General features: G+C 37.0%; 1 long non-coding RNA gene across 1 annotated transcript; it reads right to left on the bottom strand.

Moving 5' to 3' along the window:
• Positions 1–377: 377 nt before the first annotated feature.
• On the bottom strand, positions 378–3,967 carry LOC142413559 (uncharacterized). Its single transcript, XR_012776842.1, has 3 exons — positions 3,897–3,967; positions 1,264–1,388; positions 378–471 (listed from the first exon to the last, which is right to left on the bottom strand). It is a non-coding gene; the product is annotated as an uncharacterized LOC142413559 (long non-coding RNA).
• Positions 3,968–12,938: the final 8,971 nt, after the last annotated feature.

Raw genomic sequence — 12,938 nt, 5'->3', positions numbered from 1 at the left:
CTCCTTAATTAGTATGTCATGCAAAATAAACTGCTTCCCTAAAAAAGCTGAGAAAAACGCTCTTTCGCGTACTTCGTATAGATATACACGTGGTGCAACATACAGTGGTGATGAAGCACTCTCCAGAAAGACAGATAAGGATTTAAATTTGAATTTCAGTTCCCTGGATAGAAGAAGCTGTGAACTGAAGTACCCTACCTCTTCAGTGAGTAGTTTAGCTACTGAGATAAATGAGGGTAGAAGAGGAAACATCTACTTTTTAGCCATCTGTCTAAAAGAAGGAAATTTTCCTTATTTTTTCAAAAGAAACCCTGAACGAAGGTTAGCATTTCCCCCTACCTTAGGTCCACAGAAGGAGGTGTTATTTAAGACATACCTGATCCTTCAGGTTTCCAAATGGGTACTTTAAATGGCCCTCTGTCCATGCTTGCTTTTGGACTCCAGTTCTTTATTCCCACTGTAAAAGCTAGACTGAAAAATGAAAAGCAAAAGCAAAAAAAATCTAAGATTTTTTTGTTCAAAATTCTTCATGAAAAAAGTTTGGTTTTGACCAATACTAATATGGAATATGGTTAGGTGTCTGGATAGAAGGCAGCTCAAAGTCCTTTGAACATTATGTACTAGCTACCGCCAATGAAAGTACAGACATGCTGGCTGATTCAGGAGGAAAGTTCATTTTCCGTATTAGGGTCTAAACTCTAAAATTGCATAAATTTTTATGTTACCCTGCACCTGCACAGAGCCCCAGTTCCAGGGTCACTATGCATATGGGATTACCCACATAAGACTATGTAGTATAATAATTCATCGTATTTCCTCTTGCACAGCAAATGTGTATGACACTTAAGACCAAATAAGATTTTTTTTCTTTTCTCAGTGCAATTCCTTAAAATATCAGCATTCACAATATTCATTATTTATTAGATTTGTGTAAAATATTGTATCACTATTGTCAAAGATGAACACAGAACAAAAATATCAACTAAAGTAATTGCATAACCTTTGAATAAACACAAGGCTTGCTGTTTTCTCATATCATTTAGTATTACTAACTGTTCATTCTCCTTAGCTAGAAGCAGAAGGTAAATGCTTATGAAGCCCTAATACAATCTTACTGAAAAAAAAGCACTTTCTGTCAGGTTGACACAGTGGTAATTTTCCCTGAAAAAGTCGTGTAAGTATATAAAAAGAACTTGTATTTTGGCTGGATTTGCCAAAAGTGTTTTCCTGAAGAATCTAAGAGAATGTCTCCTTTGTAAGTACCCTTAGTGCTCATGGAAAGGTAGTGGGGTGTGCAGAGCTGGAGCTGGAAGTCATCCGCCATGTCTGGAAGGTCACTGCATTCCCACTGACCCCAGCACTTGTGACTCTCGGTTCCGAACTGAAACCTAAAGGATAAGAGACAAATTCATTCTCTTACTGTCAGTTGAACTAGTTACTTGCTGGAAAAACCACCTCTACCCCCAAACAAATCACACTACTTTTGGGTTTTTTTCAAAGCACCATATAAATACCATTTAGAAATTATTACTAACACTAATTACTAACTTTATTCGTTTGTTACAGATGGACAATCTTAGGCATTTTATGGAAATAGCACAGCTGTGACTTGCCATCAGTTCAGCCACCAGTCAAGCAAGGAATGGAGCTCAGTTCTTCAAAGTTCATCCAGTAATGTATCTGCTAGATTGCTTTACCTCTGAGTGAGAAGCCTGTCTGGATTTTCTTACTAATATTTGGTCTGAGACCAACTAGCAACTGCAACAATTTCCAGCAGGTAATTTTTTGATCAGATTAGAATCAATGACTTACAAATGAGAACTTTTTTATTCCATAGTAGAGCAAAAGGCATTATTTCCTGGGAACTGCAATCTGCCCATTTATCAATTTAGTGTGTTTACTTGGATTTTGTATTTAGACAGAAGAGGCATTTCAATTTTATGGCATATCTGTGGCATGTTGTGTTGAACTCTCAAAAATTATTTAATCATTTGCTAGTCATGCTTTGTGTCTGGTTAAAGATGACAAGTTTTAATAGTTTATAATTAAAGGATAAAAATTAAGTTAATATTGATAGTTTCTTGGTACCATAAGGCCTCTACCTATTGAAGAAACATTTTGAATATTCAGTGGAATCTCAGTAACTTGCCCTAATGGTTGGAAGATTCACAGAAAATTTGAGTTCTAAATATTACTAAGAAAAAGCTGTTTACTTGGGAAGAAATTTTCAAAGTTACAAATTGGGAGACTGGTATGTCTTTTATTCTTCTCTTTCTCATTGTCTTCACAGACAGATAATCTCAAATGGACTTTGTATGATAGCGTTTCAACTATAGTGATTATTATTTGACATATGCCATGAAAGTAACTAAGTCTGTACTGGGCTTTTTTGCTGAGAGGTCAGTAAGCACAGACTTTCTGTGTGCACATTCACAGGGATTACGCAAAAATAATATTAGCAGGCTTCGTTTCAGTGTTTTAGTAAATGCTGTACAGCAGCTACTGGAATACTCAAATTAGACCAGATGTCATAATGCCAAACTCTCATCCCAGCAGAGTACAACATTAAAAAAATTGTTACTTTTGTTTTTAATTTACTACTCTACGGATGAGAGAAGTCCCATCTGCTTACTTTATTTTTAAATGAAAACATAAATGTTGTCCCGTGGTGACATTAGACTAGATATTACATAGCGACAGAGACACCAAGCAGCTAAAATTTACATCTAACAAATATGGTTTTTTACATACAACCGTCTGCATGATAAAAACAATGAATAAGTTTGTGAAGCTAGTGTAAACAGGATTCAAAGTGTGACCCATTTTTGTGCCATTGTGGGAATAAGAATTACAGAATTTTAGGAAAGCCGGAACCATAATTTCTCCTACGGGAGAAGTCTGGTCACACAGGATAAAGGGAAAATCAACTGCTGGAAAGATTAGATCTGAAGACAGTAGCAATTCAGCACAGCTAAAAGCATCCAGCTTTTGAAGGATTTCTCAGGACTTCAGAACCACCTCTAAAATCTTAAGCCTGTCTCTGATCCTCTGTCAGTGGGAGTTCTGGTTTCACAACCCACTGTTGTAAAAGAGTAGCTGAACACAACAGAGAAATGAAGAGATGTACTCTTTTCAGTTTGAAAGGAAAAGGGAAAAGATGATGGGGATATTAGAATGTTCTTTCCCTCACAAGCACAGTTCTTTGATTGCCAATGGAAGAAAATAAAATGAGCATGTCAGAATGGTTTTCTGGGATTACTATTAATGAAAGCATCAATTTTTTTCTGTGGGGAGGTAGTCCAGCATGGACAGTTTTGATAACTTGCTAATCACTTCTTTAACTTTTCAGAAGAATGTGTTCATGACTCAAAGAGTAAAATTTCAGACAACAATTTGATTTTTGCCTTTTTTTCCCGCTGGAGCTACCTTTCTAATACTGAACTTTATGGCTTCAAGCCTTCAAACTTCCTTCAAATCAAGCCTGATGAGATCTGGTGTAAGAACTAGCATTAGTGGCAAATTTCTGCCTGAGTAGGAACTTCAGGAGTTGAATTGCTCTGTCTCCCCTTGCAGAAACATGGAGAGTGTTTCAGTGTTTTACTTGCCAGTGGTACTTGATACACTTGCCAGGATGAACTTGGGTTCATCCCTTGCCAGTTTTCTTCTATTTAGATTAACTGCCAGACTCAACGGAAGGTGTTCAATAATATTCTTTCTTTTCCAACATATAATTAAATTAAAACCAACTTGTGCTTTCTAAGTATGTTGTGTCATAGAATCACTGAATCATTTAGGTTGGAAAAGATCTTTAAGATCATGAGTCCAAACACCTAACACTGCCAAGTCCACCACTAAACCATGTCCCTAAGCACCAAGTCTACACATCTTTTAAATACCTCCAGGGACGGTGTCAAGTCTGTAGAGACTCTGCGTGTCAAATGCTTCTGGTTTTGCATCCATATACAAACTTCATCATGCATGTATGTCAAGAGCCTCATTTTATATTCCTCATTGGTTCCAAATTTTCCATCCCAACTGGCAGGAGCTGTCTACATTCCAAGCGTTCGGCTCTGGGTAGGCACCTTCAGAGGTTGTGTGCGAGGACTGAAACATGGGGACTGCAGCAGTTACCTGAAGCGGGCGCTGGCAGAATCCGTCCTGCCTCTGCCAGCCTGCTGTACAGCTGCCCACCCGGGGAGACCGATGAAGAGCAGAGTAAGATTCATCACCTGCTGAACTGACGCTTGACTATCATGGAAATGTTTAAAAGTAGAAAAAAAAAAAGACTGTAGTATAAACTATTGGATTAAGCATGGCATGGGAGCCTAGTTAACTCAAGTGGATTCTGACACATTTCATTCAGGAGCGCAGACAAGAATTTAGGTATAAATCCCCCTTTTAATTTTCCTTTGGCACCAAGTATTAAATTAATGACTTGAGAAGGGACTGACTGCTGTCGTATTTGAAGATATCACACATTTGGGCTGAAAACTAACATCTGATACACTGAACTATTTTGTAAAATCTGGTACTTAATATGTAAAATGGAAAACAAGGGCAAGATCAACAGTCAGATCCCAGCAACAGGAAGGACCTGTTGAAAAAGGAGGATGATCTCCTGAAAGTAGAGCTCTCTAGTTATATTCTACTCCTCAAGCATTGTGGTCAGGTTAGAATAAGCCATATAGGAAGATTTGGGAATTCAGGAGACTTAGTGCAATTCCAAAGCATTCAAATGATATCTCACTAAGGAATAAATTAACAAGTCATTTCTTCAACCTCCATCAGTACTTTTACAACCTTCCCCCCATGTATGAAACAGCAACTTACATAAAGAAGCACAGAAAAGCAAAAAACATAGCTAATGAACTTACTACTTCTACAGTTTAGGGGGAAGAAAAAGAATTATTATCTTTCTTCACATAGTTAAGTAAAAAGAATGGGCTGATGCCTTTGCAAGATAAAGATAAGTATCATTTAAAATAGAAAGTGCTTGATGGGTCCTAGGTTTCAGCTCTTGGTGAGTGACTGTACTCTTTAAAGCACTTCTAAAATGCGGGTTTCACATTTGGAAAGGTTCTTCAAGGTTCCTACTGTAGAGAGAAAGAAAAAAGATAATTATTTACTTCCACTCTGAATTATTTTTAAAGCATTCTGACTTTTCAGAGTGTGAGAGTATAACTGCCAGTCACACTATTTTTATCAGACCCGATCTGAATGGAAGCCTTTTCATCTTCAGTGAGCTTTTAGCAGATGCCCAGAGATTAGGAATCAGGAATTTGCAACATATAATCTGGCTGTGACTGGTTCCGGCTGTGGCTTTAGCAGGTCTTCTCGACTTTCTGATTCAGTAAAATTAATAGGGATTCTGCTATTTACCTTGTGGGCATATTGTAAAAATTAATTCTTTGATGCCCCTTGTAGATGGACAGAACTGTAACTGCTGATTATTAATATCCTTAGATTCAGCAAATATTCAAAGACTCCCTTTCATGGAGCTATAGATTTCAAGGCCAGGAGGGCCTTGATCTTGTCTCTGATTAGCTCAATTAGTCTGCTTCCTTTTATATCATTTTCAGACCTTTTAATTGCAGTTATAAGTTGTTGTGAAACACAACAGAGATGCTTACTGAAACATTATAAAATAATGTACATTAGCGTACATGCATATGTTTTCATATATATGTATGTATATATGGGTAAACAAGCGAAATCACTAGTTTAGTGATTTCACAATGAATTAGTGAAATCACTAGTATTTTTTGTGATTGGTAGTCTGCATTGCAAAACAAAGATTAAACGACTTGGCAGAAGTCTTGCTCTCTCATACCCTTTCACTTTCCATTTCCTTTGTCCTTGGAGATCATCATAATGCAGCTCTGTGCATTTTCAGCTAGACTTTGCCAGATGTCTACTTCTTGCATATATTTGGAAGAAGTTAAGCTTAATTTAATTGTGCCCCAATTCAAGAGTATCCCTATGCTGGCAAGTTGATTAAGCATGGTGGTAATTTTAATTATCTTCTTATCTCTCACTGGAGTGCAGTTAGTGGAGCTGATGAAGTTAACCCCATAGATAAATACCCTTTTTAAACTGGGGCCTCAGACAAGAAGGCTAAAGCTTTCTTTTCAACATCAAAAATTAGCCTTCACCTGTCTGAAGCCATTTCTTCTCCACTTCTCTATCCATCTGCAGATCAATTCCTCGAGAGAGCCTGACATTACAGTTGAATCACCTTTATTACTGGGTTTTTCCCCCCTGATAGTTTTGCAGTTGCCTGTGATTCATTGCTGTCTTTTACCTGTTGCTAAGTTGGCTGCTCATGCCTTTTTTTTTTTTTTTTTGCCAGCTGTTCCCCTCTCCACATGACTAATTCTATTGTGTGGGTTCAACAGAAATGGCACAAGGCCAGCATTTAAAGGATGCAAGTTAGTGCACTGAAGATTTGAGGAGATGTAGTGTCAGTTTTACATGTCACATTCATGGTAAAATCATAGAGATACACAGGGCTAACATTTCATTTAAGAATCAAACACATTAAGATACCATTTTAAAGTGTTGCATTTAAATGCCTTGTAATTCATTTAATTTTCTTTCTGAAAATACCCTGTCAGAAGCCTGTAGGAGAAACAGCAGCATAATTTAAATGTCACTTTGCTTCCCAATAATGAATTTCATATTCAGTCATTCTGCTCCAGTGACAAAGCTCGCATCTCTGCTAGCATGTTTCTGGTCGTTTGGCCCTGCTTTCAGCTGGGTGTGCACAGAAGCTTGAGTGCACTTTTGTATACTTAATCGTCTGGGTTTTAATTAACGCAAAAGAACAATAGCTTGGAGAGAAGAACAAAGAGGGACTCCATAAATGAGAAGGTCATTCACAAAACAAAGGCAAAAGGTCCTTACTGTAACAGAATTGTAACATCCCAGTATGCAGCATCTGAACTTTTCTTACGTTTTATGAATATCAAGCCATTTGCAGACTTTCTATGCATCTCAGATTATTAATAAATACAACAGGATTCCTGCTTGCCTTATAAATACATGCACTCAGCATTCGGCTGCAGAGACATTCAACTTGCCCTGGATCTCCAACCTGGCAAAACATCTGAGAACAGTTCAATTTAAGGTGGTACAAAAAATAGCCCCTGAGATAGATATATATATATATATATGCATATATTTACATAGTCCCTCATGCCCTGAGAGAGAGAAGGCTGGCTGTGGTGGTCCAGCAGCATAATCCTGACTCATTTTCTTATAAAGCTATCAAATGGACACAAGAAAGCTCAGCTTGTTCACATCCAAGAACAGTGTGGGAGAGAGCAAAATACTCTGGATACATTTGTAGGACTTGAAACTGCTAATTTCACCTGTATAAAACTTGTATAAACACTGTATAAAAATTATTTCTTTTAATCCAAACTATAATTCAGTCATACCTAGGGTGACACACAGCCTCTGCTTAAAAAAGTAAAAGGAAACAACGTATACCAGCTAAGAGGGGTGAGTAAAGGAGAGTATTTCCTCCAATGGCAATTTAGGCAGGAAGGAGATCATTACTGACAGCACAATCTCACCTCTGGGATCAACCTTACAGTCCTGCCCAGCGCTGAAACTGCCACATGAACTTCCTGAATTCCTCCATTTTGCATCTCATTTGCAGAAAACTGCCTCCAGTTATACAAAGACACAAACATACTCTGGGAGGCTGCATCAGGCCTGTGAGAGATTTGTTCTAGTTATTGATTCCTCGTTACAATTTCTGCAGCCCCTGCGATATCCCTTGAGATCTAACATTAGAGTACTGGCCAGGCCAAATCTTGCTTTACTTATACGAGCTGATGCGTTTACATCTTAAGGGAATATTGATCTAGTGCTAATAATCTTTTTTTGTTTCAAGCAAGCTGAAACTCGAGAGACAGGACAGCAAAACCCTTTGCCAGTGCTTATGAAAAACATCAGAATAGAATCATATTGCTTTGAAAACTTGCAAAGTGAATCCAAATGGCAAATTTGGATGGCAAATGTAATACGGAGGGGAAGCTCACACATGAAGAATGCAATTTATATATGGCACCTCTTCTTCAGTGAGCTTGAGCAATGTCTGGCACAACTAACCCTTTAAAATATCATTGCTGTTTATTTGTTTACAGGGGACTTAAGAGGCTGGAAAAGAAAGGGGAGATGCTAAAGGATAAACCCACTGAAAAGCATCTTCCCCTCTTGCTGGTAAAGAATTCAGAACAGGTGTTGTCAGCCTGTTACTGTTGCTATCAGCCAATATCAAAAGCAGTTGGCAATGCTCTCATCATGCAAAAATTCCAATCAGATTTCTCAGTATATTCTAATTACTGTAGTGACACTTGTTGTGGGCCTAAATTACTACCTTCTCACAGCAGACAGGTCTGCCTTCTATTTAGGGTTTATTGGCTCTTAAATTTCTGCTTCCTCTAATTGCACATCTATCTTACCAAACAAATTTAGAAGTCCACATTTATTCTTCACCACCTCATGCTTTAATCCTCTGCACGCTAAAGATTATGCTGTCATCTCTCACCTACATTGTGATTATGTCCACCCCAGCTTCACCCCAAGAAAGCAAACTTGCTTTTCCTTTCTGCACACATTATTACTTTGCCAAGGGATTAATCCAAATAATGGCTTGTTCTGCTGGCTATGCCGATGGTACCCGTATAGAGGTACTTATCAGGCGCTCTAGCACAGAAATGTCACTTCTAAAACCCCATTTCTTTGCTATTGTACTCCATATGAAAAAGAAGGTTTTTCACATAAACCAGCTAAGGATTGTACATGCTTTTCCACCCTGAAGGTCTTAATTTCATCCATACCTATCAGAAGCAACTGACAATCACTTTGCAAAGATGCCACCAAGAACTAACTGTGGCACAGTTAATTGACACATTACTTCACTCAGAAACACTGAACGTATCACTTATTTTCCTGATCTGGACCTGTTTCAAATACGCTGGAGAGCAATACGAACTTCGCTTTTGATTTCAGCAGATACTGGATCATATCCGTAAAATGCATGTTATTACTACTGAGAAACAAGCATTTATATACAGCAAGGTATGCATGAAAGCAAACTACATTTTGCGTTCACAAGCACAGTGGTCAAGATGAGTAAATGAATAAATTTAGGAAACTATAAAAAGTGGGAGTATATTGCTGTAATTTCCATTCCTCATTTTGCTGTGCCCCAGTTGAATTTTACTCCAAATATTTTAATCTTTTGCTGATCAGGCCAAGGATTACCTTTCCAAATTAATCCCCGTGTACATCTGTGCTCACATGGCCCAATTGATGCAGAACTGCTCTCTGCAGCAGTACCTAACTTAACACAAACATCCTTTTCACACTATGAACCTGAAATCTGGAAGTTTTTCCCGTTGCATGGTCATGATAGACATCTGATGCTCTGGTAAACATTGTATCTCAAGCTTTAGCTAATCTCAGTTTCATGAAGTTAACCATGTATACTGATTTTGGTAAGTACAAATTCAGTTAAATTCTGTTAGTGTTAAACTGAGTTTCAGGATGCTTTGAAAGTTACCATAAAGACACTGTGAAATTATGGGAGCTCCAGAACTGCAGTTCTGCATCAAGAAAAAAACACACACACACAAAAACCTTTTGAAAAAATCTGAGAGCAACAGGATCATTGATTTTTGTCCTCCATAAATAGAGCACTCTTCCAGAGTATGAAACCCCTAGTTGCAAATTCCAGTAACTTAAACATGAGATTGACTATAAGCAAGCACAAAGGTTGAATCATTGTCATCATCCAAGCTGAGAAAACTGCAAAAACTGAGAAAACTGCAAAAACTGAGAAAACAAACAGTACGAGGAGTTTATAAATTTATCTCACAAATATAATCTACATTATTATTATGCTTATAGGGAAAAAAATTGCTCCCACTATGGTTTTAAATTTTACCTTACTCCTTCAGTCAATTTTCTGTTTTTAAACATTTATACTTTTTTAAAAAAGAAACTGGTAAGTTGCAGATCCTTCCTTGTTCCTAGAGATAAAAGTAAATCTACAGTCATAATGTATGATCACTTCTGAAGAAGAACTTATGTTTTGGACCACAGATGGAGAAAGCATTAATTGCTTAATGATAATTTACACAGTTAGATGATTGTATCCCTTTTCTCTCTCTTTATTCTCAAAACAAACTGTTCTGTCACAACATTCATTTGAAATATTTTCCACGTAGGATATCCGTTTGTGCCATTGAGTGAAGTCTCTTTGTATGAATGCTTTTTTATGAATGCTCCTCTGTTTCACTTCATGCTGACAATGACAGCCTGCCCCAACACTAATATTAGTTGAGCTCATTGACCAATGATTTTACTACGAATTATGATATGTTGAAACAAGTAGATGATGCAGGCCGCATTCCATATACCACCAGATCTGCACAATAAAATGATATAGAAATATATGAGGTGTCATGTAGCTTCTGTGCTCTGGGATCATGTAACCATGAGTTCAAAAAGGAGTAGTAATTCATACAATTAGTACTACTATTTGAGATAGGGAAGCAGAGGAAAAGAAACTGCAAATTCTTTAAACCATGTATTGTAAGTTGCAGTTGAGTCACTAAATTTAGGCTTGAGACTTCTTGGTTAGTAATAATATCAGTGCTGATCATCACTCGAATTGCTATTTTATTTTGGATTGTTATGATTTTTCTCCAACGTCAAATTTTTAATTTATTTGTTGTGATGGTCGAGCAACTACAGTTCTAGCTGTGGAAAGTGCCATGCATACACTTAAACTGGGGGACCTAAGACTGCTTTCCAGAACAAAGTTAACCAGCCCTGGCTGCATCCTGACTGTGTTGAAATCAGACCCAGGGCACATCACTCTGGCCTAGCTGCCACTGGCAAGAAAGCCTCAGGCAGATGAGGAAGAGCTCCAGCAGATCCCTTGGTTTGGATGTCTGGTAGCCAGAACCATAACATGCATTTTGGAGCACAATATCCTGCAATTTAGACACAAATACGAAGTGCCAAATAGAATTTTGCATCAATCCTCTGCCAATTAAGAGTAAGATTAAGTTCAAAAATGAGTGCTATCAAACATATTACAGTTTGGAAGAAAGACAATTTTCCATAGCAGAAGTAAGACTACACTTCTGTCTGTTATCAACTTTATTTTTAGATGTCCAGACTGAATTTAATTGAAGCTATCTAAGCTCTCAAAGTAAAGAATTCAGAGGAGGTTTTTTATAGATTCATACACAAAAGTACAATTGCTCCCCTGGAGCAGGATTTTTTTATTTTTTATTTTTTTTATCTTTAGGCTTACCCAGCTCTTTAAATCATTCCAGGCTGGTTTCTCTTCGATTGTTACTCATTTTGACGTTGCCTCTGAATTGAACACTGGATTCTGGTGATCATCAGCATGGAGTGCTATTGTTGTACACTGGGACAGAGGCTGGACTTCCTGCTGAAAGAATGGCCACGGCAGTTACACATGCTGATCCAAAACATATTCACATGCACATACAACACACAATAGCCCAAGAAAAAAAAAAAGACCTCTTTAGGCACATAAAGAAATGATGTCTATAAAATTACCATGTTACAAAAGAGGCCAGCTGTTTAAATGATCGCATTATACAAGGAACAAATAGGAGTATCTCTTCTGCATACAAGCACTATTCATTTGCAACTTTAGCATTACTTTTTTATGCTGCTTTGGCCACTTAAACAGCTGCTTTTTTCCCTTTTTTTTTTTAAAGTTGACTATGTTTTATACACACCACAGCTTTTATATGATTGTATAATGCTTTTCCTTTTTAATGTATTTTGTTATCTATGTGGGTAAAATTAATAGTGAATGCTGACTTATTTCATAAACTTTATTAAGCCTTTGGGGAAACTTCAATTTGCTCATATGGAGAGGCAATATAGAATGTATCCACTGTATCATGACACAGAAATTACAAGTCTAAGCTAGAAATAAATGGCATTCCAGAAAAAGCAGAAGGAACAACATTTAAGGAGTTAATAATGAACCACTTGTCTTCATTTTCAGATCCTTTAATCCTGCTATTGTGCAGTTTTCACACAGTGCTAAATTGAATTACTGCATCATTTTTTACAATTTCTTCATACAGTTGACCCAGTTTATAGCAGGTTTGAAAGCATTATCATTGCTTAAGGTTCAAAGATGCTGCAGTGTATTGCATTACAAGTCAATCAGTGCAGAAGTATTTTGATGTAATTTTCCTTTTGGATATAGAAGAACAGATATCCAAATGAAGGATGGTATTTCATTTTGTCGTAACGATGTCACATACTGCAGCATGACTTTTTTATACGATATGTATAGCCTCATTTTTATTATATTTCTTTCTCTGTCTTTCTGGTCCTAATAAAGTGAATCCTCAGTTTATGCCTTCCAATGTTTTTATTAACTTGTGCAAGAAAAAAATGGAAAAAAGTTCTAATGTATAGCTTTTTACTATTGTGTAGCAGATATATTTAGTTGAATACCACTACAAAAAAAAAAAAAAAAAAGAATGCAGTGTTTCTAAACATTATGCCACTTCTGAAATGCTCCAAGTGAGAAATTCTTTATCGGAAATTTTCCTATTCTGAGGGGCAGTGCTTTCTACAGCTTTTTTAGCACATAAACATGGTGCTCAGTTTAAGTACTTTTTAAGCAGTGTGTTTTAGGTAAAGCATTTCATTCTCTCAAGGTCATTCTTTATGCTTCAGGTGTTAATTTGTGTTGTTCTTGAAGTATTCTTATTATTGATAGTAGAGTCCTTGGTATATGTTATATTGAAATATTGCTAATGTATGAACTGTAACATTAAATTTTTAATCTAATCAATCAAATGGCATGCATATGCAGTAGATGCTTGGCTTTTACTAAGATTAATTACCATGCGCTGTGA

Source organism: Mycteria americana, chromosome 8 (genome assembly GCF_035582795.1).
Source record: "Mycteria americana isolate JAX WOST 10 ecotype Jacksonville Zoo and Gardens chromosome 8, USCA_MyAme_1.0, whole genome shotgun sequence".
NCBI lineage: Eukaryota > Metazoa > Chordata > Aves > Ciconiiformes > Ciconiidae > Mycteria > Mycteria americana.
The sequence above is the reverse complement of the archived record's forward strand: the minus strand, read 5'-3'. Positions and strand labels throughout refer to the sequence as shown.